The sequence below is a fragment of the Diceros bicornis genome, chromosome 28 (genome assembly GCF_020826845.1).
Source record: "Diceros bicornis minor isolate mBicDic1 chromosome 28, mDicBic1.mat.cur, whole genome shotgun sequence".
Lineage (NCBI taxonomy): Eukaryota > Metazoa > Chordata > Mammalia > Perissodactyla > Rhinocerotidae > Diceros > Diceros bicornis.
This window is the reverse complement of record NC_080767.1, coordinates 9676246-9701411: the sequence shown is the minus strand read 5'-3', so window position 1 is coordinate 9701411 and position 25166 is coordinate 9676246.

Genomic DNA, 25166 nt, shown 5'->3' with positions numbered 1-25166 from the left:
TAGACTTATAAAATGAGAAAATGAATTGCAATGTATTCCCTTACTTTTTATTCTCTGGAAGAGTTTTCGTAACTTTGGAATTATATTTTTTGTGAATTTTTGGTAGAACTTGCTAGTGAAGCCATCCGAATCTGGAGTTTTCTCCCAATGTGGAAACTTTATATCTCCAATACAATTGCTTTAGTGGTTGTAAGACTATTCCAATTTTACAAGGTTATAAAACTATCCTAGAACTCCAAATAGAAATATGCTAAGCTTTTACATACATTCTATGTTTTTTAGCCTTTCTTTCACACTTTCTCTCTGCTTGTCCCTCTACACTGCATTCTGGATAATTTCTTCAGATCTATCTTCCAATTTATTGATTCTCTTTTCCACCATGTCTACTCTGTTGTTAAACTTCTCCATGGAGATTTTAATTTCAAAGATTATATTTTAAATTTCTAGACGTTCTTTTTACTCTTTTTCAAATCTGACTGCTGTTTTCTCATATTTTCAAGTCTATTTGTTATTTCTTGAAAATGTTAAATGTTCTTAGTTTTTGGTCTGTATCTGTTAATTCTAATATTTAGGTATTTGCAGTTCTAATTCTGCAGTCTGTTGTTTCATCTTATTTTGTTATGCGTTTTGTGAATTTTGACTGTGCCTTGGAGCTTTGTCTGAGTAAAGTCTATGAAACTGTGATGAAGGTGGTTTCTTTCAGAGAGAAACTGTTTTTGTTTTGTTGTTTGAAAACAAAACTGTGCTTTTGTTTCAGTCAGGTGCCTGGAGGGTAACATCAGTGTGTGGCAGGGACATTTTAATCTAAATTCTCAGCTTGAGATTTTAAAAATTTATTTCTTTGAAATCTATCAAGTCATGTGAGTTTTGGGTGCAAACCCAAATAAGTGCTGGTTATCACTACCAGTTCTCAGGGAAAAATTAAATTTTATTACTTCTACTCATTTTTTTTTTTTTTTTTTTGTGAGGAAGATCAGCCCTGAGCTAACATCCATGCCAATCCTCCTCTTTTTTTGGCTAAGACTGGCCCTGGGCTAACATCAGTGCCCATCTTCCTCTACTTTATATGGGACGTGGCCACAGCATGGCCTGACAAGTGATGCATCGGTGCGCACCTGGGATCCGAACCCAGGCTGCCAGCAGCAGAGCGTGTGCACTTAACTGCTACACCACGGGGCCGGCCCGTTACTTCTACTTTTAATGAAGGTCCCACACAAGATAATTTCTTTATAAGTTCTTTGAAGGTGGGAGTCAGTTTATTTCTGGTTTATCCTTACCCTGGGGGCATAGTCCTTTGAGATCTCGACTTTATGGGAAGAGTTGCCCATTAGATTGCCCACCTTGAACAATCTTCAAGAGGTTGTGAAAACTTAAACTCAAATTGAGCTGATTTGGCAAATATTCTCATGAGGAAAGCTAGCTTCAGTGCACTCTTTTCTTCTCTGAGTTTTTGCCTTCATTTAGTTTTTGGATTGGGTATCTTATTTTCTTTTCATATCATAAATTAATTAAGAAGTTATAAAAATTTTTACCTTTCACTTTTAGGTTTTGCTTTTTAACTGATGGTCAGTTTTGATACTTCGTCCACCATACTACTGGAAATTATTTTTTTAAAGTCTGATTTTAAATGACTGCATAATATAATAAAGTACCATAAAAAAGTACCATGTGAATATATTGCCATTTATTTTATAATTAATATTTTAACATTTTAAATGAACTCATTCATCAAGTTGATGTACCACAACTTACTTAATCACTCCCTTTTTGTTAGACATTTACCTGTTTCCAGGGTTTCTCTACTATAAAAATATTATGATCGAAGGTAAAAAATACTTCACGTATCTACAGGCCTTGTATGCCATGATGAATTTCCATTTTATCATGTAGGTTATGGTGACGCATATACTTATTTTGAGCTAGGGAGTGACATGGTCAGATTTGCATTTTAGAAAGAGTGAAGGATGAATTGCAAGTGGTTGAGATTAAAGACAAAGAGATTCATATTCATATCAAAGAGATTCAACACCATTTGAATAGTCTAGGTAAGATTCGGTGAGGATATGAACCAGTCCGGAAGCAGAAGAGATTAAAAAGAGAGTCCAGATTGGAAGACACTTGGGGTTTTAGAATTTATAGAATTTAGTGAATGATTGAATGAAAGGGAATGGGAGAAATAACAAAAGGACTCCAGTGGTTCTTGTTTGAGCAATTTAGTGGATGGTAATATCCTTCACCAAAATAAGAAATACAGAGAAGGGGCACATTATGGGTACATGTGAATATATGTTGAGTTTTAAGTGCCTGTGGAGCTATTTACTGGGCCTTTGGATATTCATATCTGGAGCAGTCTGGGCTGAAGATAAAGATTTGGAGTCATGAACGAACATATGGTAGCTGAAATTTGGATTTTGAATGAGGCTGCCTGGAGAGATTGTGAGAAAAAAAATGCTTCGGGTAAAACCATGGGAAACACCAATAGTTAAGAGGTCAGAGGCAGAGCCAACGTAAATGAAAATACAGAACTTGTTGTTCAAAAATGCAGGAAAAGAGTGCTATTAAAGTTATATTACAAAGCTTTTCCTTTCTTCTGCGGTCACTTTCTTGACATCATGCTGCCTTTTATTTGCTGTTTAATGTCATTCCAGTAAAGAAAAATTAGAACTTTAAGTTATTAGCATGAATTTTATCATTCATCTTTATATTGTGCAATGCCAGTTTTTTAATAGTTTTATTGAGATATAATTTGCATACAATAAGTTCACCCATTTAACGTGTGCAGTTCAGTGGTTTTTAGTGCGTTCACAGAGTTATGCAACCATCACCACAATCTAATTTTAGAACATTTTCATCATCTCAGAAAGAAATCCCCCACACCCATTAGCAGTCCCGATCACCCTCTTTCCCTGTCCTAAGTAACCACTAATTTACTTTCTGTCTCTATAGTCTTGTCTGTTCTGGACATTTAATGTGAATTTAATCATACAATATGTGGTCTTTTGTGATTGGCTTCTTTTAGCAATGCCAATTTAAATGCAAATATTAGAGCATTTAACGTGGATGTGGAATTACTGAAATAACACACTTCACATTTCATGGCTCATTTCCGGAGGGTGCCTCAAGCTGGACAGAAGAGACAAATTAAAGCCTAACTCAGGAAGACTGGAAGAAGGAAGAGAGAGGATTCTCCTCCCCATTCCCGTTCTCCCAGTAGAGCCAGCTGAAGGAGTACTTCCGGGCAAGGGGATACTTGTGGGGCAAATGCAGGCCCTGCCCCACGATATGGGGTACTCATTTGCTTGAGCCTAAAGGACTGTAGGTTTTCCCTTCTGTCAATGTGGAATTTCCACACCATGGCCTGGTCAAAGGTGGGTTTGGGGAAGTTGAGCCAGTCATTTCCTCTACCCGTGATCTGCTGCCCCAGCTCATGGCAGACAGGTGGCCCCCAAGGATCTTTAAATCTCTGTGCCAAAAGACACTGAGTCCCTGGATGGGGATGGCCAAGAGGTCTGTCGGCCTAGACTCAGCTTCCAGTTGGTCCCTTGCCATACATGCCATGGTGCTGCTAGTGTGGCACAGGAATGGAATGTGTGCCCAACCCTGATCCTCCTAGTACTGTGCCCAGGCCCTTTCCAGGGTCAGAGAGTGGCAACAGTCATGGGGTAGAGGTAGAGTGGGGGAACCAGGCAGGACCTGGGATGTAAGGGTCATGGCAGTGGGCAGCAAACACCCATCTCTGGGAGGTAGCAGGAGGCAGGACAAACACGAGCTCAGACTCCAAGCCCAGTGCATATTCCATTGTCCCATTGGACTTTGTTTACAAAACAGCAATTCAAAGAGAAAATTATTAAGCATTTCAAGACAGTGACTTCAGTACATTAAACCCCAAGCAGAGGCCCTTCTGAACACTGGATCTTGTACACCTGCACTGGTCTCACATCCATGAAGCTGGTCCTGACCAGAGAAATGGAAAACTCAGAAGCAGCAGAAAGAGAATGACAGGAGCTATGAGAGTGGTGTCCAAGAAGCCGATGAAGGAAGATGTTCCAAGAAAAATGGAGAAGTCAACAGAGTCATTGCAAGAGAAAAGAGTAGATAAGAAAAGGATGGAATGGCCGGCCCCGTGGCTTGGTGGTTAAGTGCGCGCGCTGCGATGCTGGTTGCCCGGGTTCGGATCCCGGGTGCGCATCGAGGCACCACTTCTCCGTCCATCCTGAGGCTGAGTCCCACATACAGCAACTAGAAGGATGTGCAGCTATGACATACAACTATCTACTGGGGCTTTGGGGGGAAAAATAAAAAATAAATAAAATCTTTAAAAAAAAAAAAAAAAAAAAAAAAAAAGAAAAGGATGGAAAACTCTCATGTGACAGCACTATGATTGTGCTGAGATCAATTTCAGTGGAATGGAGAGCATAGAAGCTAGATTACAAGGACTGCAGAGTGAATGGGAAGTGAGGAAGTGGAAACAATGAGTGTTGACTCATTAAGAAACTTGTCTGTAAAAGGAAGGGATGAGAGCAGCAAGAGTCTAGAGCAGAGGTTGGTAAATCACAGCCTGCAGGCTGGCCCATGGCCTGTTTTTGTAAATAATGTTTTATTGGAACATAGCCATATCTATTCATTTACGTATTGTCTTTGGCTGCTTTCATACTACAACAGCAGAGTTGAGTAGTTGCAACAGAAACCATATGGCCTGCAAAGCCTAAACTATTTACTTTCTGACTCCTGATCTAGAGCCGTGGTTCTTAAAAGTGTGGTTCCTGGACCAGCAGCGTCAGCATCACCTAGGAATTTAGAAATGCAAATTCTTGGGCCACACCTCAGACCTATTGAATCAGAAGCTTTGGGGTGGTAAACAGCAATCTGTATTTTATTAAGCTCTCCAGGTAATTCTGATGCACATTAAAGTTTGAGAACCACTGGGATAGAGTGCAGATGGAAAGATTAGCTTTTCTTTGGAGGAGACAATCTCTTCCTCTGAGGCAATGGGAAGGAAGAAAGGATGGGTGGGATGCATGAAGTTGAGTCCCACTCACTGGGTTCCATTCACTCCCTACACTATCTCAGCTGAGTAACATCCTGCCTTCCCAGGTCCCATATTAGATGGAAGCAACCAGGACTGATTTCCAAGTGACATGTGCAGCACCACCTAAGTCTCAAGTTAAGTTCAGAGGGAGGGAGGTTTCAGCTTAGGATATGGAAGGAAGCTCTATTCAATTGTAAGGTGGTGCACTCCCAGGAGAGCTGCGTGTTCACCCATCTGGAATGCTGTAGAGGCCATTCATGCACTGTACAGGTACTTGGGTCTTAAGATAACCTCTTAGGTCTTCTCCAATCTAAAATTCCATGACTCCTGCCTAGGGTGAGCACTTCTTTCTAATCTCTGATTACTTATTCTATCTAGAGTCAAAATCTCCTCTTGGAACACATTCTGGTCTCTAGGGCTCTTTCCTTGTTTCCAGGGGTCAGATGGCCCCCAGTTGTTCTCAGCTGCCCAGGGTTTAATTAAACTAGCTCATCAGGGAATCCATTGGCCTGCTCACAGACCAATCAAATGGCAGGGACAAATTTGTCTTTTCTAATGGACCCTCTGTTTTATGCTAAGAATTCCTGTCAATATTTAGCGAATGATTCTTGTGTTCTGCAAAATTGTGAAAGTGTGAAAGCCATCGTAAGTCCTAGGACATTAGTGTATTTCTACACTCCTCAATGATCGTCTCTTACACTGTGTGAATTAGTAACTTAATTTCAATTCTATCCTTAGCAGACAAGTTCACACAGTTCCAATCTCTTGTACACTTGCCTTCTGCTATACAGTTAGAATTACTTTACTTTCTTAATGAAAGGGCCAATATGTTTTTGTGTGAGGTGCCTGATCTCCAGACTTGTTTCTCCCTTGCTCTGCTTATCATGAAAGAACCAGAGAAAGAGATAGGGGGCGTTCAGAGATGAAGTGAAGCTGATAAACCTAATGTGTCACGTTGGGACCTATGGGCTCTGAGGGGCTCATGCGAGCTCACTCCTAGGGTGGGGGAAGGGCTGGTGGCCCATGAGGGCAAAGGAGATAGTGGTCTAGGGCAGGGGGAGGTGGTAGTGAGTCTCAAGGGATCTCCACTTGCCGCTCAGTCACTTATCCCTTCTGAAGAAGCACACTCTGCCTCGAAATCCTAGCTGTTCTGGGAGTCTTTAGAAGCTCCCAGGGAATGCTCAGGACCATGGAAATTACAGTTCTGAGGCTTTGACAAGTACCATTAAAAACATTTTATTGAGAGGCCAAGTAATAAATAAAATAAATAAATTCAAAATTTATTTTATTCGAATGAACATTTTTGATGGCCAATGTGTGTATGTGTTTTATAATAGTTATGTTTTCTCTTTGGTTAATTGTCTTTTATGACTTTCCATTTTTCATAAGAAATTAGTTTATCAAACAACAAAAATATAAATCATTTATCTTTCATTTTTGCTGTAAATATTTTCCCTAGTTGGTTGCTTGCATTTTTATTTTGGCTATGATCTTATTTATAAAATTTAAAAATATCAAGTAATCAAATCTGTTAATGTTTCTTAAATGAGAAGGTGGAGAAATGTCATGCTCACCTGCAGGCCAAAGAAATTCCCTGTGTATGGGAATTTTTATGTTTTAGGAGTGCTGTAGTGAATGCACGGCATCCTGGCATGGGTAGATCTGCCAGCTCTGGCTGGGGATAGTGGAGTAAAGAGATGAGAGAGGATCGCATCCAATTACTTTAGGTGTCTAGTTCTTGGAGGGCTTTGTCAGATCCTTCTTAAATAAGCTAGCATGAATGTCTGTCCAAGCTTGACTCCTTGTGTAAGGTTAGTGGTAAGAAGATAGAATGGCCAATACACATACCAGCTCATCAGACCTGTTGGGGTCCTGGCAAGTGTGTTCTCATGGATGAGGAAGAATCCAGGCAGCCTGAGGGGTCCTTTCCTACTTACATGTTTAACAATGGGCAACTAGACCTCTGAAAACACATTGACAAAAATCTGTGGTTAAGGGTCATTTGTCATGTATTATCCCCAGGAGTTCTGTGATACTATTTGTAATAAGAAGTGGGATGAGCACCGTTCTGCCGTGACTAACATTTCCTGAATGTGGTAATCATTCAAGACTAGAATTCACTTTCACTCACCCCTGATTTTCTGGACTAGCTGTGAAGGACTGGGGCATCAATGAGCTTGGAACCTGGACCCCTGCTGTGGGTTGGGGAAGGATGGATAGAATTCCATGTCTATCCATCTACAAGGAGGATGGATGGGAGGTCACCTTCAAATGACACCCAGTCTAGCTTGAGACTTGTCTCAGGCTATTTGGTTTGTACAAATCTCAGTTGTCCTATTTTAACACCTAGTAAATGACAGTCTGCCTTCTGCATCCTACACAGGCTCCTGTATCAAGGGCAGTTCTCCAAATGTCTATAATTTATAATCATATCTCACCTGAGTCTTCTTTTCTTCAGGTTCAACAAACTTCTTTTTGTTCAGTTATTCCTTATGTGAAAAATTCCAAGGGAGTACGATAATGTTCACCAGCCATGAACATTACAACAGAAAAATGGGCAAAGGATATAACCATCATAAAAAACTAAATAATTAAAAATGTTTGATAGCCACGTATGAAAAGTTTTAACTCACTAGTAAACAAAGAACTCCAAGTTAAACAGATTTACCTATCAAGTTGGGGAAAAATTAAGATAATTATTCTCAGTGTTGGTGAAGCTATGGGAAATAGGCAGTCTCATATGGGGCTGGTGGGAGAGTGAAATGTACTTCTGGAGAGAGTCTGGCAGAAGTTGCCACAAGCCTTAAATATGTGCATACCAGAAATTCCACTTCCAGGACTTTAGCCTGAGGAGATAATCAGACACACTACATGTACAAGGATGTTCACCTCACCACTATTTATAATAGCAAAATGGCAATAAATATTGTCCAGTACTAGGGAATTGGTTAAATAAATGATGATACAACCACATAAAAGGATGGTGTAGCTCTGTATTGAAAAGGAAAGATACAATATGTTTTTGGGAGTAAACTGGTTATGAAAACAAAAGAATAATATGATATTGTTTTTGAGGGACGTACATGAAAATGTTAATGGTAGTTATTTCTGACTGGAAGATTATGGATGACAGTCTTTTCTGTATCTCTGTTTCTAATTTCCCTCCCAGTAAACAAGTATTACTTGGATCTTAAAGAAATATTAAAAGTTAAAAGTATTTGCTAATTTGATAGGCAAATTGGCCTCTTGGTAAACAATTTTTCATGTTTATTAATTACTTAAGAAAATGTAGTTAAACATGGACTAAATTAAAGTCCTGTGTTTTCAGAAATAGTGCTACAATTGAAAGGGAATCCAGCACTTTCTAGTCTCCTTCTCTCATTTTGCAGATAAGGACCGGTAAGTCCAGGGAGGTTATATGATTTGACCGAACGTGAGACAGAATTGCGGCTGGTGTCTGATCCCCAGCCGCTGAGCTTTACGTTTGCTCTCTTTCTCAGATTAGGGTCTCGGTACCTCATATGTGCTTCCTGGCAATATCAAATGTTCTTTCGTATCAATTCAGAGATTAATTAGTGATTCATGATTACTACCGATTCATTTTGGAGATGATTTTATGATAGGTGTCACTTTACGCGAGGTTTTTTTTTTTTTTTAAAGATTTTATTTATTTTATTTTTTCCCCCCAAAGCCCCAGTAGATAGTTGTATGTCATAGCTGCACATCCTTCTAGTTGCTGTATGTGGGACTCGGCCTCAGGATGGACGGAGAAGTGGTGCCTCGGTGCGCGCCCGGGATCCGAACCCGGGCCACCAGCATCGGAGCGCGCGCACTTAACCACCAAGCCATGGGGCCGGCCCTACGCGAGGTTTTTTTTATTTGGTGAGAGGAGTTTAAGAGGGGTGTTCATTGTACAATTAAGCCTGTATAATGGAAGGAAGAACTTGGAATGTGAGTCAGAGGACATGAGTGTGACTCCAGCAGCACCATTCCCTAGCTGTGGACCCCTGGGTAAGTCACTTATACCCTCCCGAACTTCACACATCAATGGTCAAGAATATCTGCTTCACAAGATTGGAAAGAGGATTAGATGGGATTGTAACAGAGAATTAATCTACGAAAAAGACCAGTAAAGTGCAAAACTGAATTTTATATATCTATTTATCCTCATTTGCTAGTTTAGATCCTATTTTTTTTTCAAAAAGTATTTGATAAGGCAGATGTATGTCACATTTGTTGTTGTCCTCATGCTTTCTACTACTATGCCAGCTCTGTGGGAAGGTCGGTTGTCAGGATGGACTACAGCAAGAAAGCATAAATATTTACATACAACCTGTTTCAGAGAATTGGGGAAGGGGGAACCTCCTTGAGTAGGAAAGTTAGGTTTCTAACAGATAACCGGAGCTATGAGTGGGTCTGTTAGTCATGATGGGGCAGGATGATTATCTGGACCAGGCTTATGATTTACTAAGACCCAAACACTTTTTAGTCTGGGGGAAAATGTATCTTTTAGTGGAGAGAGTCTTTTGGGGCATACGTGAAAAAGACTGACCCTCCATTAGCCTATAAACTTCCAAAGTCAGGGATTGCATCTTTCCTGTTTGCTGCTAGACCGCCAGTGCCTAGCCCAGGTCAAGAAAGATGAGTTGTCTGAGTAACTTCTAACACTTGGGCTATAACTTGCCAAGGTGCTGTGCACATTGTGCTGAGTTCTTAGGGACCGTTTCAACCAGGAATCTAATTTTCTTCAGTTCTAGGAAATTTGCCTGTATTATTTCTTAGATAATGTCCTCTCCTCTATAGCTCTGTCCTTTCTTTTTGGAATTCCTATTAGTTAAATGTTAGATCTTCTGTACTGATACTCTCAATTTTTCTTTTTGTCTGCTTTCTGGATGACTTCCTCAATTTTATCTTCTAATCTTTCTATTTCTTTTTGTCATATTTTTAAATACTTAGAGCTTTTGCTTAATTCTGTGAATATCTGAATACTCTTTTTTTTTCATGGCATCTTATTCTTGTTTCATGAATCTAATAGATTTTTTAAAAAACCATCTCTCTGAAGATATTAATTACAGATTTTGGGGGGAGGGTTCTGTTTAAATTCCTTGTATTATTTCTAGTTCTTTGGGTTTATTTCTCCTTTTTTTGCATATTTATATTGGTCTCTGTCTTAAATATTGATTGGAGGTTTTGCTGAAATGCCTGGTGATCCTTGGCTGTCTGTTCATATTTAAAAATGAGGCACTAAAAAGATGATTGAAAACTTTATATTCATGGGCCGAGCTTGACAATTGCTGGAGTGGATTTCATTATCCATTCAGAAAGAACTCAGCTGTTTAGTCGGGGATTCTCAAATGCTAGTGTCTTTTTTTAAGGCCTATTTCCCTAGAGTGGTATCCTTTAATCTCTTGCCCTGGTGGGGGTAGGAGATTTGAATCTCCTTTTCAGAATTTTGAGAACTGACCAGGGAAAAGGGGGCGGGAGGTGCCTCATTTTTCAGAATGCTGACTTTCACTTATGCCCCTCACTTTAATAAGGCACCTCATCCTTACTCCCAGGATTTCTAGTTGACTTCAAAACTAGTAAAAGCCAATAATGAGATGCAGTGAGTAAAATTAAATGAGAGTGTTTCTGAAAGCACATTATAAACTGAAAATAAGTTAATGTAAACGCTCTTGTTATTTAAAAAAATGACCATCTTGAACTGTAGCAATTGACTTATAGTATCCTATTCATGATATTTAATAACCCTATTATACTTTATACTGGTCTTGCTGTCTTTAGAGCAGAGTGTTTAGCTTTCAATGACACATTTTAAAATGGACATTGACAAACTGAAGGAAGGTGGTGAGGATACTAAAGCATTTCATGCAGAGGTTGGCAAACTATGGCCTGTAGGTCAGATCCAGCTAGCCCTCTGTTTATATAATGAAGTTCTCTTGGAACACAGCCACACCCATTCATTTACATATTTTCCATGTCTGCTTTCATGCTAGAAATGCAGAATTGAGTAGTCGTGACAGAGATGAATGGCTTCCAATACCTAAAATATTTACCATCTGGCCCTTTACAAAAAACGTTTGCTGACCCCTGATCTACAGGCCACATTCTATGCTGCATGCTTGAAGGAAGTGAAAATTTAGTCTGAACATAAGATGAGAAAAGAGCTATATGATAGTTAATAAGAAGAGTGTCTAATATTGATAGTTTACGTGTGCTTAACACTTGTAGGCACGCATTGTCAGCATACATTATCATATTTGATAGTGATTAAGAATCATCTCCCTGACTAGATTATATGTTCCTCAATGTCACGTTTATAATTCCAAGTTTATAGCTCCAGAGTCCAGCAAGCATGGGCTTTAGTGAAAGTTTGTTGAACTAGATGAGCACTGCTATCATGTACATGAAATGAAAGCCCCTTCCTGGAGATCAGAATAGAAGTTTCAGAGAAGCAGATTTCAGGTAATTGAGTAGTATCAGCTCCCTCTAAGGCCGTGAGGTATCCAGCCCTGAGAGGGCTTCACAAGAGCCTGGTTGCCCACCTAGTTGCTCATGGATTTTATGTAGAGGTTTCTCGCTTTGGGTGGCCAGTTGACCTAACAAAGTCTTGACTTCTAGGATTCTATTATTCAAACTAGGAGAGAGAAGACTAGAACGCACAATTTATGGTTGATATAGTTCTCTTTCCACTGTATCACGCTGCCTCCCTTAGAATTTCCACAAAAAGAGCCATGAGGAGATTGGTGTTGTAGTGGAAAGAGCATCACAGTGAGCATCAGGAGGTTTGGGGTTATAATTTCACCTCTGCAGCTAATTTACTATATGAGCCCAGCAAGTCTTTTAATCACTCAGGGCCTAAGTGTCCTCAAGTGAGGGGGCTGGACTAGATAATCTCTAAATTCTCTTTCACCTCTGAAATAATTTTATCCAAGGATTAGCAGAGCCCCTCCTATTGAAAGGACAGGACAGACTAGTTCAAACAAGATGTTTCCCTGTTATGTGTTGCCAGAATACTGAGGTTCTGCTTTTAAAAATATATTGCCCACTTCCTGATCCCATCCCAGTCTCAGCTGCTCAGTTCCCATCCCCTTTCTGTATCCCTGTTCCTGTCTTGCTTTATGGTATTTCTCACTTGGGAAATCAGGTTTAAGCAGCCTGCAGTTTTAGCCTTTCTTTAGCATGGTGAAGGCAAGCTCTTTCTTGTTAGATTCTGCTCATTTGGCTGGTAAAGAACTTGGAGCTGTTCAACTCTTGGAAGGTTGGGGATATTAACATTGACCTCAGAAAGGTGATTGGGCCTTCTTTATTTAGGGTGCTAGACATGGAGAGCTCATATTTCTCATGGGGGAACATTTTATTCTTAGTGGAAGCAGTTTCAACTCCCAGAATGAGCCACCTACCCATTCCTTTCTCTAAGTTCTTTAATTGAAGAACTTTACCTAAATTCTTTTAAAAAATGTTGACAAGATTCAACCTTAAGTGGACCCTCATCTAGCAGCATTTTCCCCACATCCCACTCAAACAGACATCAGCTACTAACCGTGGTCTCCATTACCTGTAGGCTTTTGTTTGAACTATCCCAAGTTTTTGTGAAAAATTTCATTTGACTTAAGTGCTTAACATTCAACTGTTTTGTAGTTGCCCATAGTCCACAGTATATTTGACCATATATCTTTTATTAATTCTGAATAGCCTCCAAAACTGCAGTGTCATGTTAAGAACTCCTTTTAGTCCAAGGCGTGTCAATACATGTTGCCAAATTCCAACTGATTCTCATCCAGAAGATTAGCAAGGCTGCCACATGGTGTTCTTTTTTTACAAAACGTTATTGCCTGCATTATAGCTACGACTCAATGTGGTGACATTAATCCCAAATCTGCAGAATGGTACTCTTAATTCTGCTTGGGTGGAAAGCAACTTGAGCTCTCAGCATAAGCCTTTTATTTTGGGAATACCATTCTTTGTCATCATGGCTATGAGGAATCTTAGTCAGTTGTTAGGAATTTTATTTCTCTCCTGAAAAATAATATTTTCTCTCTTTTCACATTAAGATACCCAGATTTCACATGTTTAGTGAATAATCTTGAGCATTGATTTAGTTGCTGAATATCCTCCCCAGACATGTTTTAATTATTCTTTAAGAAGCTATAGGAACTCCACCTAAAAATGGAGCCTGGCTAGAAGCCCCTGATGAAGTCTTCCACAACTTTCCTACTAAAATACCTATTAAAAGAAAGAAAAAAATGTAATAATTTAAACACGAAAATCAAAACAGTGGACCACAGACTATCAAAATTGGGGAAGAATCTGTACTAACTGTAAAGCAAGACTGAAACAAACCCACCCAAGTCTTTTTGATGGCACACTGAGTTAGCTTTACTACATGACACGGAAACCCTTTGAAATGACGGGGGAGGGCACTGTGTCCTCTCCACTGTCTGTCCATTATCAGGAAAACCGGGCAGGTGGGCTTTTACCCATGTTGGTTGATTTGCGAGGTTGAGAGTATTGTCACATCATTCCATATCCAGAGAAATTAAAATTCTGAAAAAACAACTTGGATTCTCAGAAAACAAGGTCAGCTTTGGCTGAGTCGGAGGACTGGTGAAGGTATATTGTATTTTCAGGGGAAAATTTCTTGCAGGTCAAGCTCCTTAGGTTTAGGTTGGGTCAGAAACAAACAAACAAACAACAAAAATCCCCCAAAACCAGCCACCACCACCACTACCACCAAAACCCCAGTTACAGTGCGTGCTGGGAATTATAGATTTTTATGTACATTTCGGGGTCACATTACCAGGAAGTCAGACAATGTTGGTGGAGCAAGATGGAACCTCAGTTGAAGAGACATGCGTTAGAGGAAGTCACTCTGGAAACAGGAACTTGGACCAGATGCTGTGCACATCTAATAGATAGAATGGAACCAAGGATACTTTAATTCTCCTGTCTTTTGATTAAACACGAAATATGAATAGATTTCAACTTATTCAAAGATAAATAAGAAGGGGAAAAAACTCCACAGGGAGTCTGTGAAAACGACTTTACTGAAAGGGAGGAAAGAATGTCTAGAAGACCCAGAGAAGAGCTCATTTCTGAAATGATTTATTGGAGGGTTCAGAGACTGGAGGATTTCAGGGATATTTGGCTTTCTCCATAGAATACAAAACATATGGATGTTAAAAAGCAGAGAGTAAATATACGGATAATTGATATTCTTGAAGAAGAGACTTTAATGGAAAGAAGCAATAATTAAAGATATAATGGGAAAAATTCATGAGAAGTAAGACCTATACTGAAAAAAATCATTGTGTTCCAGACAAGTCAATGCACAAAGGCACACACAAGAATGTATCCTGGCAACAATTTTAATTTGTAAGGATAAGAAAAAACTTTCACAAGCATCTAAGCAGAAGAAACAGACTACCTAAAAAAAAAGACAAAAATCTGCCTTTTCTCTGGCTTTTACTCTGAAAGCTTAAATTTAGAAGAAGATGGAATATTATATACAGAGTTTTGAGAACCAAAGTTTGTAACTTACTACTTTTATACCCAGCCTAGTCATCTTTAACTTGTGAAATAACAAAAAGATGTCTCAGATGTGCAAGGACTCAGAAATATGTACCCTCCTTGAAAACAATTACTTGAAGGAAAAGCCTACTAATGGAAAACTTAGACTAGAAAGGATTGTCCTTAGGTCTGAAACCAATTAAAATAGGGATATGTCACCAAGACAAAAAAAAAAAAACCAAATGTTAAAGAGGTTGTGGAGAAAAGGAAACCCTCATTCACTGCTGGTGGGAATGCAAACTGGTGCAGTCTCTATGGAAAACAGTATGGAGATTCCTCAAAAAATTAAAAATAGAAATACCTTATGATTCAGCTATCCCACTACTGGGTATCTATCCAAAGAACCTGAAATCAACAATCAAAAGAGGCTTATGCACCCCTATGTTCATTGCAGCATTATGCACTATAGCCAAGACATGGAAGCAACCCAAGTGTCCCTCCACTGATGATTGGATAAAGAAGATGTAGTATATATATGCAACAGAATACTACTCAGCCATAAAAAAAGACAAAATTGTTCCATTTGCAATAACATGGATAGACCTGGAGGGTATTATGTTAAGCGAAATAAGCCAGGCACAGAAAGACAAACACTGCATGATTTCAGTCATAAGTGGAAGATAAACCAACACACAGACAGAGAGAACAGTTGGGTGGTTACCAGGGGGAAGGGTGGGCACAAGGGGTGAAGGGACACATTTATGTAGTGACTGACAATAATGTACAACTAAAAGTTCACAATGTTATAAACTATTATGACATCCATTAAAAAAAACAAAGGGAGATGTCCAAATCAGTGTTTATCTAATGATTTTTAGTCACTGAATTCTGCATGTAGAGGAAATCTTCCTTGAAAACCCAAAATATAAAATATAATTTTATATTTTTATATGACACACAAAATATAAAACAGCTTCTATAAAACAGAGAAATTGTCATTCTCTGGTTAAAGAGGGTATGAAGAGCGAAGTGACCCCCCCACAGTCAACCTGTGAGGTACCTCTTCAGAACCTGAGGGCTCCATGGAACAAAGTTTGAAGATCACTACTCAGAAATAATTAATGTAAATCTGTCCATAGAACTGAATGCAGATGTCAAAAATGATTATCGAAGGAGATTTGTAATGGATAAACTAATTTGATAATAATCTGGATATAGAACTCCAGTTAATAGTAAAGGAATTTATAAACTGATAGATTTATTATCAGGATACTTGTAAGGGGGTGTGCAGAGTAGAGGAAGGTAACAGGTACCATTTTATACTTGACTGACAATTAGAGAATAGAGGCTTTTGAAAAACTAGAGCAATTATTAGAATTAAAAAGCAAGGAAAAAAAGAGAGCACAGTCCACCTAAAAAACTCTATAAAACAAAGGAATACTAAGGAAACATAAAAACAGAAAACATAAAACAAGATGAAAGAATAAAGATCTGATATATCGGTTATAGCTGTAAATAATTGAGATAAACTGCATCTTAAAAGATTTGAGTTCTCAGATTGCTTTAAAAAATTATGAAAGTCAACTAAGTTCTGTTTGTAGGAAATGTATCTAAAGCAACGTGATACAAGGAGTTTAAAATTAAAAACAATCGTTTTATTTTTGTAAAGGGTACAAATCCAAATGAAAATATTTTTGAGCAGACCAAATTACATTCTCTTGAGATATGTACCAGTGCAAAGTTTGTTCGAAATATAAGAAAAATTAATCACTGACAGATTATGTTGAAAAATATGAAAAATGGAATCTTTTCTATTTTCATTTATATTCTTTTATATCTTGCTATTCTCTATATCTTTTATATCTATTTGGATATTTCAGGCTTCCTTTTTTTTAAATTGTTAATAAAACCTTTACGGAAATTCATCATCCATTAGCTCTGAAAGAAAAGTCTTTATAAATATCAATAGCAGAAATTATACAAATTATGTTTTTGACCACAATGTACTAGAACTAGAAAAAAACTAGAAATTGCGTTTAAATAACAAAAATTCAACCATTTGAGAATCATTAAAAATATAATCTCCTAAATAAAACCTGTGGCAGACAAGAAATTAAGGATGTAACTTCAGACAGCAGACTGCTTAGAACAAGTTTCTGAAATTTTTAAACTTAAGCCTCTCCAGTTATAAAGATTTAGCCAAGTTTTACTTAAAAAATTTTTTATAGTGGTATACTATCCATGCAAAAATTATGCAGATATTAGGTATAATTTGATGTATTTTAACAATGTATGTACCTGTGGTGTGTACTTAACTGTATAAAAAATGGACAAAGAGTCTTCAAAAGTAGTTGTTAAATTGCACCAGTCGGGAATGAGAGTTTCAGCTATTCCACATCTTTGCCAACATTTGCTATTTACTTAAAAAATTTTTAATTCTAGTGGGTGTGACATGGTGTCCCATTGTGGTCTTAATTTACATTTTCCCTGATGACTAATGATGTTGAGCACTTTTCCATGTGCTTATTAGCTATTCATATATCTTTATGTCCCAATTTTTATTTATTTATTTTATTATTGATTTATAGAAGTTTTTAAAATATATGTATATATTTTGGATATAAATCCTTTGGACATAAATCCAGATATATGTGTCATAAATAATTTCTCCCAGTCTATGGCTTACATTTTCATTTAATAGTATCTTTTGATAAGGAGACATTTTTACTTTGATAAAGTCGAATGTATTAATATTATATGGTTAGTGCTTTTTGTGTCACGTGTGTTTGTCTATGCCAAAGTTGTGAGGATATTCTTCTATATTTTCTTCTAGAAGCTTTATTATTTTGCCTTTCACATTTAGGTGTATTATCTATTTCATGCAAATTTTTATATTTGGTGTGAAGTAGGGGTTGAAGTTCAGTTTTTTTCATTACAGATATCTTGTTATTTTGCACCACTCGTTGAAAGCATTTTCCTTTTCCCAGTGATTTGCCTTGGCACCTTTGTTGAAAATCAATTGTGTGGGTCTGTGTATGAATTCTCTTTTCTATTTCATGATTTTTTTGTCTGTCCTTATGCCAATGCCACCTACAGTCTTGATTATGGTAACTTTATAGTAAATCTTGATATCAGATTTTATAATTTCTCAGACTTTGTTCAACTTTTTCAAGATTATTTTGACTGTTCTAGGTTTATTGCAATTCCATATAAACTTTAGAATCAGCTTGTCAATTTCTTAAAACACACACACACACACACACACACACACACACACACACACACACACACGGGACTGGCCCAGTGGCATAGTGGTTAAGTTTGCGTGCTCTGCTTCAGCAGCCTGGGGTTCACAGGTTCGAATCCCTGGCGTGGACCTACACACCACTCATCAGGCCATGCTGTGGTGGCATCCCACATACAAAAGTAGAGTAAGATGGGCACAGATGTTAGCTCAGGGCTAATCTTCCTCAGCAAAAAGAGAAAGATTGGCAGTGGATGTTAGCTCAGGGCTAATTTTCCTCACCAAACACACACACACACACACACCTGAAATGCCTGCTGGGTTTTGGTTGGAATTGCATTAAACCTAGGTATCAATTTGGAGAGAACTGACATCTTAATTTTAATATGATTTATCTTTCCATACTTTTAGCTCTTCTTTAATTTCTCTTAGGTATATTTTTCAGTATTCAGTGAAGAGGTCGTGTACATCTTTTTTAAATATCATATGTTTTTGATACTATTGTAAAAGATATTGTTTTAATTTCATTTCCAATTGCTAGTATATAGAAATATAATTGATTTTGCATATTTACCTTGTAGATTGTTTTTATAAAAAGTAATATCCCAATTACTATTATATGGAAATGCAATCAATCTCTGTATATTTACTTAGTATATTGTGGCCTTGCTAAATTCACTTACTAGTCTTATTAGTTTTTTGGTAGGTTTCTTAGAATTTTCTACATATAAAAATCATGTCATTTGCAAATAAATACAGTATAGTATATATTTATCAATACAATCACATACTACTTTCTTCTTTTTCAGTATTACAACAAAATTTTTAGTTTGAGCCTTCTTCACACTCAGAGTCTGAAATCCTTCCTGCGTCTCTTTTTGCAATCATCAGTTCTAACATCGTGGTGACACACTGCTTTTCATTCCTGTTCTTCTGAACATAACCACTATTCACCTTTAGAGTTGACAGTTTAATTTGAAAGCATACTGAAAGGGGTTCACTTGCTTTTTCTACTGGGTTAAACTAATAATTTTTCCTTAATTGAAGTACATATAGCCGGATGACAATCAGCATCTCTAGAAAGTCAGCCAGCATCGGTCACACTCCCATTCTTAGCTTAGGAAATTTTATTATCTGTCTGAGAAATTTGTCCATTTCTATTACCTTTAATTGTATTGCCTTGTATGAGACAGAAAATCATCTTAATACACAAAAATTTTCATTTCAATGCTGCTACATAATATGATATTTTGGATCACATTTTAAGTGAAAATGCAGAAATCATTTTAGGCTAAAATTTAACCCCATGTTGGGCTGTCAATGCAAATACCTCATCTGAGGTGACAATTGGATGAACGTACCGTCCATGGCTAAGATCACGTGTATCTGATAACTACAATTATGCCTCAGCTCACTCCTCTATGGGCCACTGCCAAATGTCTTTGACATCTATTGACAGATATATTCCAATTTCAAAAAGTTAAAATTTGAAAATAGCACTAATGAATTATAAGAAGCAGAAATTGTTGACTTGCTCAATGAAGAGCTGCTTTTTAAGAAACAATCAATAAAGGTGTGCACTTTTGGCAAGTGTATTCAAGGAAAAGACAAAAATAGATATGCATATTATTCAAATAATTATTAAAGAATATCATGACAAGGTTTTTATTTTATTTTTTTTGTTTATTGCAGTAACATTGGTTTATAACATTGTATAAACTTCAGGTATACATCATTATAATTCTATTTCTGCATAGATTACATCATGTTCTCATGTTCACCACCCAAATACTAATTACAATCCATCACCACACACATGTGCCTAATTATCCCTTTTGCCCTCTTCCCCCCCTTCCCCTCTGGTAACCACCAATCCAATCTCTGTCTCTATGTGTTTGTTTGTTGTTGTTATTATCTACTGCTTAATGAGTGAGATCATAGCGTATTTGACCTTCTCCCTCTGACTTATTTCACTTTGCATAATACCCTCAATGTCCATCCATGTTGTCACAAATGGCTGGATTTCATCGTTTCTTATGGCTGAGTAGTATCATGACAAAGTTTTTAAACATCTGGATAAAACGAATGATTTTCTCAGAAAAATATATTACCAAAATTACCTCAAATAGAGTTAGAAAACTTAAACATTCAGTAACCACTAAAGAAATTATAAAAATTGTCAAAGATCTAATTCCTAGAAAGGCCTGAGGCTGAATGGATTTATAGACAATCTTTTAACAACTTTCAATGAATGGTTAATTGCTAAGTATAAACTGCTTCATAATAAACAGATGGTAAACTTTTTAATTAATTTCATAAAGCTAACAGAGCAATTATACCAAAACCTTAGAAACACTATAATGAATGTGAACTATTTTTATTAAAAAATTTAAAGAAAATTAAAAATAAATGTGCTGGAGGCAGAAAGGCAGCTTTTTAAAAAAAAATTCTGCTTAGACTAAGAATTAGATTCCTTGTAAGGTAGAATAAAACTGAACACACAATGGATTGTTGGTAGAACCAGGCTTAGAACTTGGAAAAAATTTTCAATCAACATTTTATCATATTGAAGTTATATGTCAAGATCATATAGCACTAGATCCCATCTATCTATCTACCTACCTATCCATCCGTCCGTCCATCCATCCATCCATCTATCTATCCATCTATCTATCTACCTATCTATCTATCTATCTATCTATCTATCTATCTATCTATCTACCTACCTACCTATCTATCCATTTGTCTGTTTATCATGTGTCTATTGTAATGGTTAAGAAATACGAGCTGGGACATATAAAAGACAGGACAATAGTAACATACCATATATATTTTAAAGTCACAGACTCCACTGGGAAAGGATTTTAGTCAACAAATGAAACACTATCTCTAAGCAACATCTTTACATTTTTAATATTTGTTTTTATTTTACTCTCTGCACCCTATGAGCATTCAATAAATACTTAATTTACATATTTTGTAACCCTTTAAAACTAAATAAACTTGTAATAAATGTTTCTGAATATTAAAAAAAAAAGAAATACTGTATTAAAAATTAAGAGTAAAAGAATCCTTGAGGATTGTTCTCTAGAAAAGGAGTGAAACTTTAAAAAGTTGGGACCGTATTGTTAGAAGGGACCTTACTAGTCCTTGACTCTATTCTCTGCTGAGGGCTGAACTCAGTCCCTTCTCGATCATCCAGTTGCATGAGTCCAGCCTTGGCTTAACCGCCTACAGTGGCAAGGAACCAATATCCTGAGTCAGCTCGCATGATTTTAAGATGGTAGCAATTTTATTTATTCTCAGTCAAGGGTGATCCACATTTTGTTGGTCCAAAAGTGTATATCATTTTGGAGTCCTTCTCAAGAAAACAGAATATAAAACTATGAACACAAAATTAGGTCCAAAATTAGGTCCTGGAGGAACTCATGCAACAGAGGAACCCTGAAGTTTAAGCTTCATCAGCCCTACAAAAAATTTGCCTCTGTTCTCAACTCTTTCAGCTCTTTTCCAAACTTAGTCATTTTGAGACTTCATACTGCTCTGTTGCTCAACCTGCTTTAACTTGGGTTATCAAAATCTCTTTGTAAGTATTCTCAAAAACAGGCGCAAGATTACAGGTGTATTGTGACTAGCTCAGGATAGAAAAGGACTCTCATCTCCTCTTATGTAAGAACTTTATACTCCTGTTGCTGCAGTGATAATACTGGCTAACTTTTTTTTTTTTTTTTTTTTTTTAAGAAAAACAATACATAGATGATAAAAATTGGTCTTAAGTCACCTAAAACATTTGGTTTACTGAGAGAGGTAAATTTGTTCTTCACTTCCACTCTAGTCTATTTAATGAGCTCATATGCGAATTATTTCTCTCATACCACAATCAACCAACAGCAGCAAATACTAATTAACACTATTGAATATTTACTTGTTGAATGTGCTAGGCACCATTCTAAGTGCTTTACACATCCTAATTAATTATTTATAATTTACCATCACAAAATCCCACGAGGTACATACTTTTATTCTCTTTATTTTACAGGTAAAGAAACTGATGTACAGAGAGGTTAAAACTTGCCCAAGACCCTTACCTCACACGGCATGCAAATAATAATTCAAAATGGATTTAAGACCTAAATATAAGAGCTAGAAGCATAAAAATCTTGGAAGAAAACATAGGGCTAAATCTTCATGACCTTAGATTTGACAGTGGTTTCTTAGATATGACACTGAAAGCACAAGCAGAGGAAAAAACAGATAAATTGGACTATATCAAAATTAAAACCTTTTGTTCATCGAAGGACATTATTAAGAAAGTGAAAAGACATCCCACAGAATGTGAGAAAATATTTGCCAATCATATACCTGATAAGGGTCTAGTATCCAGAATCTGTAAAGAACACATAACACATGACAACTAGACTTTTGGTGGTGAGCATGATGTAGTCCATACAGAAGTTGAAACATACTGATGAACACCTGAGATTTATATAATGTTATGAACCAATGTTACCTCAATAAAAAAAATTTAAACAGAAAAAAAAGGACACAATTCAACAACAAAAAAACAAACAACCTAATTAAATAATGGGCAAATGACTTGAATAGACATTTCTCCAAAGAAAATATTCGAATGATCACCAAACACATGGAAAGATGCTCAACATCATTAATCATTAGGGAAATGCAAATAAAACTATATGAGATACTACTTCACACCTACTAGGATGGCTATAATTAAAAAAGAAATCACAAAAAGTAACAAGTGTTGGCAAGGATCTGGAGGAATTAGAATCCTCTTACACTGCTGTAAAATGTAAAATGGTACTATAGAAAGCAGTTTGGTAATATCTCAAAAAGTTAAAGTTACCCTATTACAAGGCAAAGATTTGAAAACAGGTGTTCAAACAAAATCTTGTACACAGATCTTCATAGCAGCACTATTCACAACAATCAAAAGATAGAAACAACCCAAATGTCCATCAAATAACGAATGGGTAAACAAAATGGATAACATCCATACAATAGAATATTATTCAGCCATAAAAAGGAGTAGAGGACTAATGCATGCTACAACATGGATGAATCTTGAAACTATGCTAAGTGAAAGAAGCCAAACACAAAAGGCCACATATTATATGACCCCACTATAAGATTGTCAACTAAGAAAAAAAATCTTGAAAATATTTTTGTCAATTGGAAATCTCAAAGTGCGACTTCTAAAAATTCTTCTTCATCCTTTACTAATCCTTCTATAGTAGCCAGGACTCTTTTGACTGTACATGATGGGAGCCCATCTAGTTTATATGAAAAGAGAAATTCATTAGAAAGCTCTCAAAACTGCAAGATGGTGAGCCAGCCCTGATGGCCTAGCAGTTAAAGGTTGGCATGCTCTGCTTCGGTGGCCTGGGTTTGGTTCCCGGGTGTGGAACCACACCACTTGTGTGTCAATAGCCATGCTGTGGCAGCGGCTCACACAGAAGGACCAGAAGAACTTATGACTATACACAACTATGTACTGGGGCTTTGGGAGGGAGGAAAAAAAAGGAGGAAGATTGGTACAGATGTTAGCGTTGGGTGAATCTTCCCCTGCAAAAAAAAAAAACAAAAACCAAACCTGCAGGATGGGCAGGGGTGGAGGGGTACTTACAGTCTTGAACTGCTAAGTACCTCCTGGATGTCTTCATATGGACACCTGCAAATACGACAATTTGAATGTTTATTTTATTTTGTATTCATATCACATCTTATTTCTAAAGGAATCTCAGAGGGTTGAAACTACCATTTTCACTTTCTGTTGAAGTCACACTTTTAGAGACCTCTTGAATCAGGGACTCGAATATCTCTGGGGCTCTATTCTTTCTTTCTCTTCGTCTACCATCTTTGCCTCTCATTCTGTATTGGATTTATTCTCACACTCTTGATTTTTTTTCCCACTAGGCTTTAAACATAGCTACTAGCAATTTCCAGGCTCATGTTCCAACTTTACTTTTAGAGAGGGACTCAATCCCTCCTGCTAGCTCTTGTGTGAAAAATCCTAACGAGGACTCTGATTGGCTTCATTGGTTACATGCCCATCACTTGGTCCAACAACTGTGTGTGTGTGTGTATGTGTGTTTACACACTAAGATTGGTAGCCCTCGCTGGAACCATATTATTATTAGAGCAGGTGTAGTTCACCAAAAAAGAGGCGCACTCTTCTTAAAGAAGAGCCAGGCAAAGAAAACAATAAAAACCCACAAGACCTACTAAAATCATAAACATGGAGATCACACATAGTGTCCATAAATAAATATGCATTTGTATAACTTGTATAACTCTCTGTTGTAACTCTGTCTTGGACTATAAACCCTAAAGAGGTGGGAAATTACTTGATTTAACTAATTTACATAGTGTTTAACCATGGCTACAAGTAAAATCCTTTTCTTGACCCAGTTCTCTATTCACCATGTCATCTCCCTTTTGCCCCACTTACTGAAAAAGAACTCCCAACACTCTCTTTCCTTCCTTTTATTTCTTGATCTATTTCAATCAGACTTCTACACTACCTGCTCTACTGAAACTACTCTCGCCAAAGTTGACAATGGCTGCTAACGTCAAATCCTGTGGCTTCTCAGTCTTGATCCTATGTGATATTTTTTTCAGAAGCCCTTGTCTGTTGATAAGTTGATAATTTTTTGTTCCCTCTGACCACTGCTCGTCAGCCCATGTTGCTGGCTCCACTTGTCTCTGCCTCAGACTCAGGTATTTCCTCAAGTTCCGTGCTCAGCTTTCTCTTCCGACTTTCCACGCCTGCCATGTCAAATATACCTCCATGGCTTTGCTTATCTCCATAGGTATGCTTCTGTATCTGTACTTAAATCCTGACCTGTTAATACCTGCTAGGTGTCTTCGTATAGACACTTGCAAATACTACAATTTGCATGTTTATTTTATTTTGTGTTCATGTCATAGCTTATTTCTAAAGGAATCTCAGAGTCTTCAAACTGCCATTTTCACTTCCTGTTGAAATCTTACTCCATCTTCAAGGTTAAGTTGCAAGTTGCCTCCGCCCGGAAGCCTCCCCATGTGCTTACAATATAATGAATTGAATCATCACTTGAGATCTTATGTCACTTTAATTGTACCACAGACATAGATTTCTATCACGGAAAGTTGTGTCTGCATCCCCAATGATGTGGGAGTTACTTGAAGGAAAGGACCAACCTTGTAATCCTCCTCCGTTCACCTGTCCAACTCTGAGCGTGAGATCTTGCAGTTAGGGGAGGACTCAGAAACTGTGCTAATTCTGGCCTCTCTGAATTGAACTAGAACGGGAGAGCAGAACTTGATGCATCAAATAGGCGGTTTTAAAGCAAATAAAAGGGAAGTGTTCTTTTACACAGC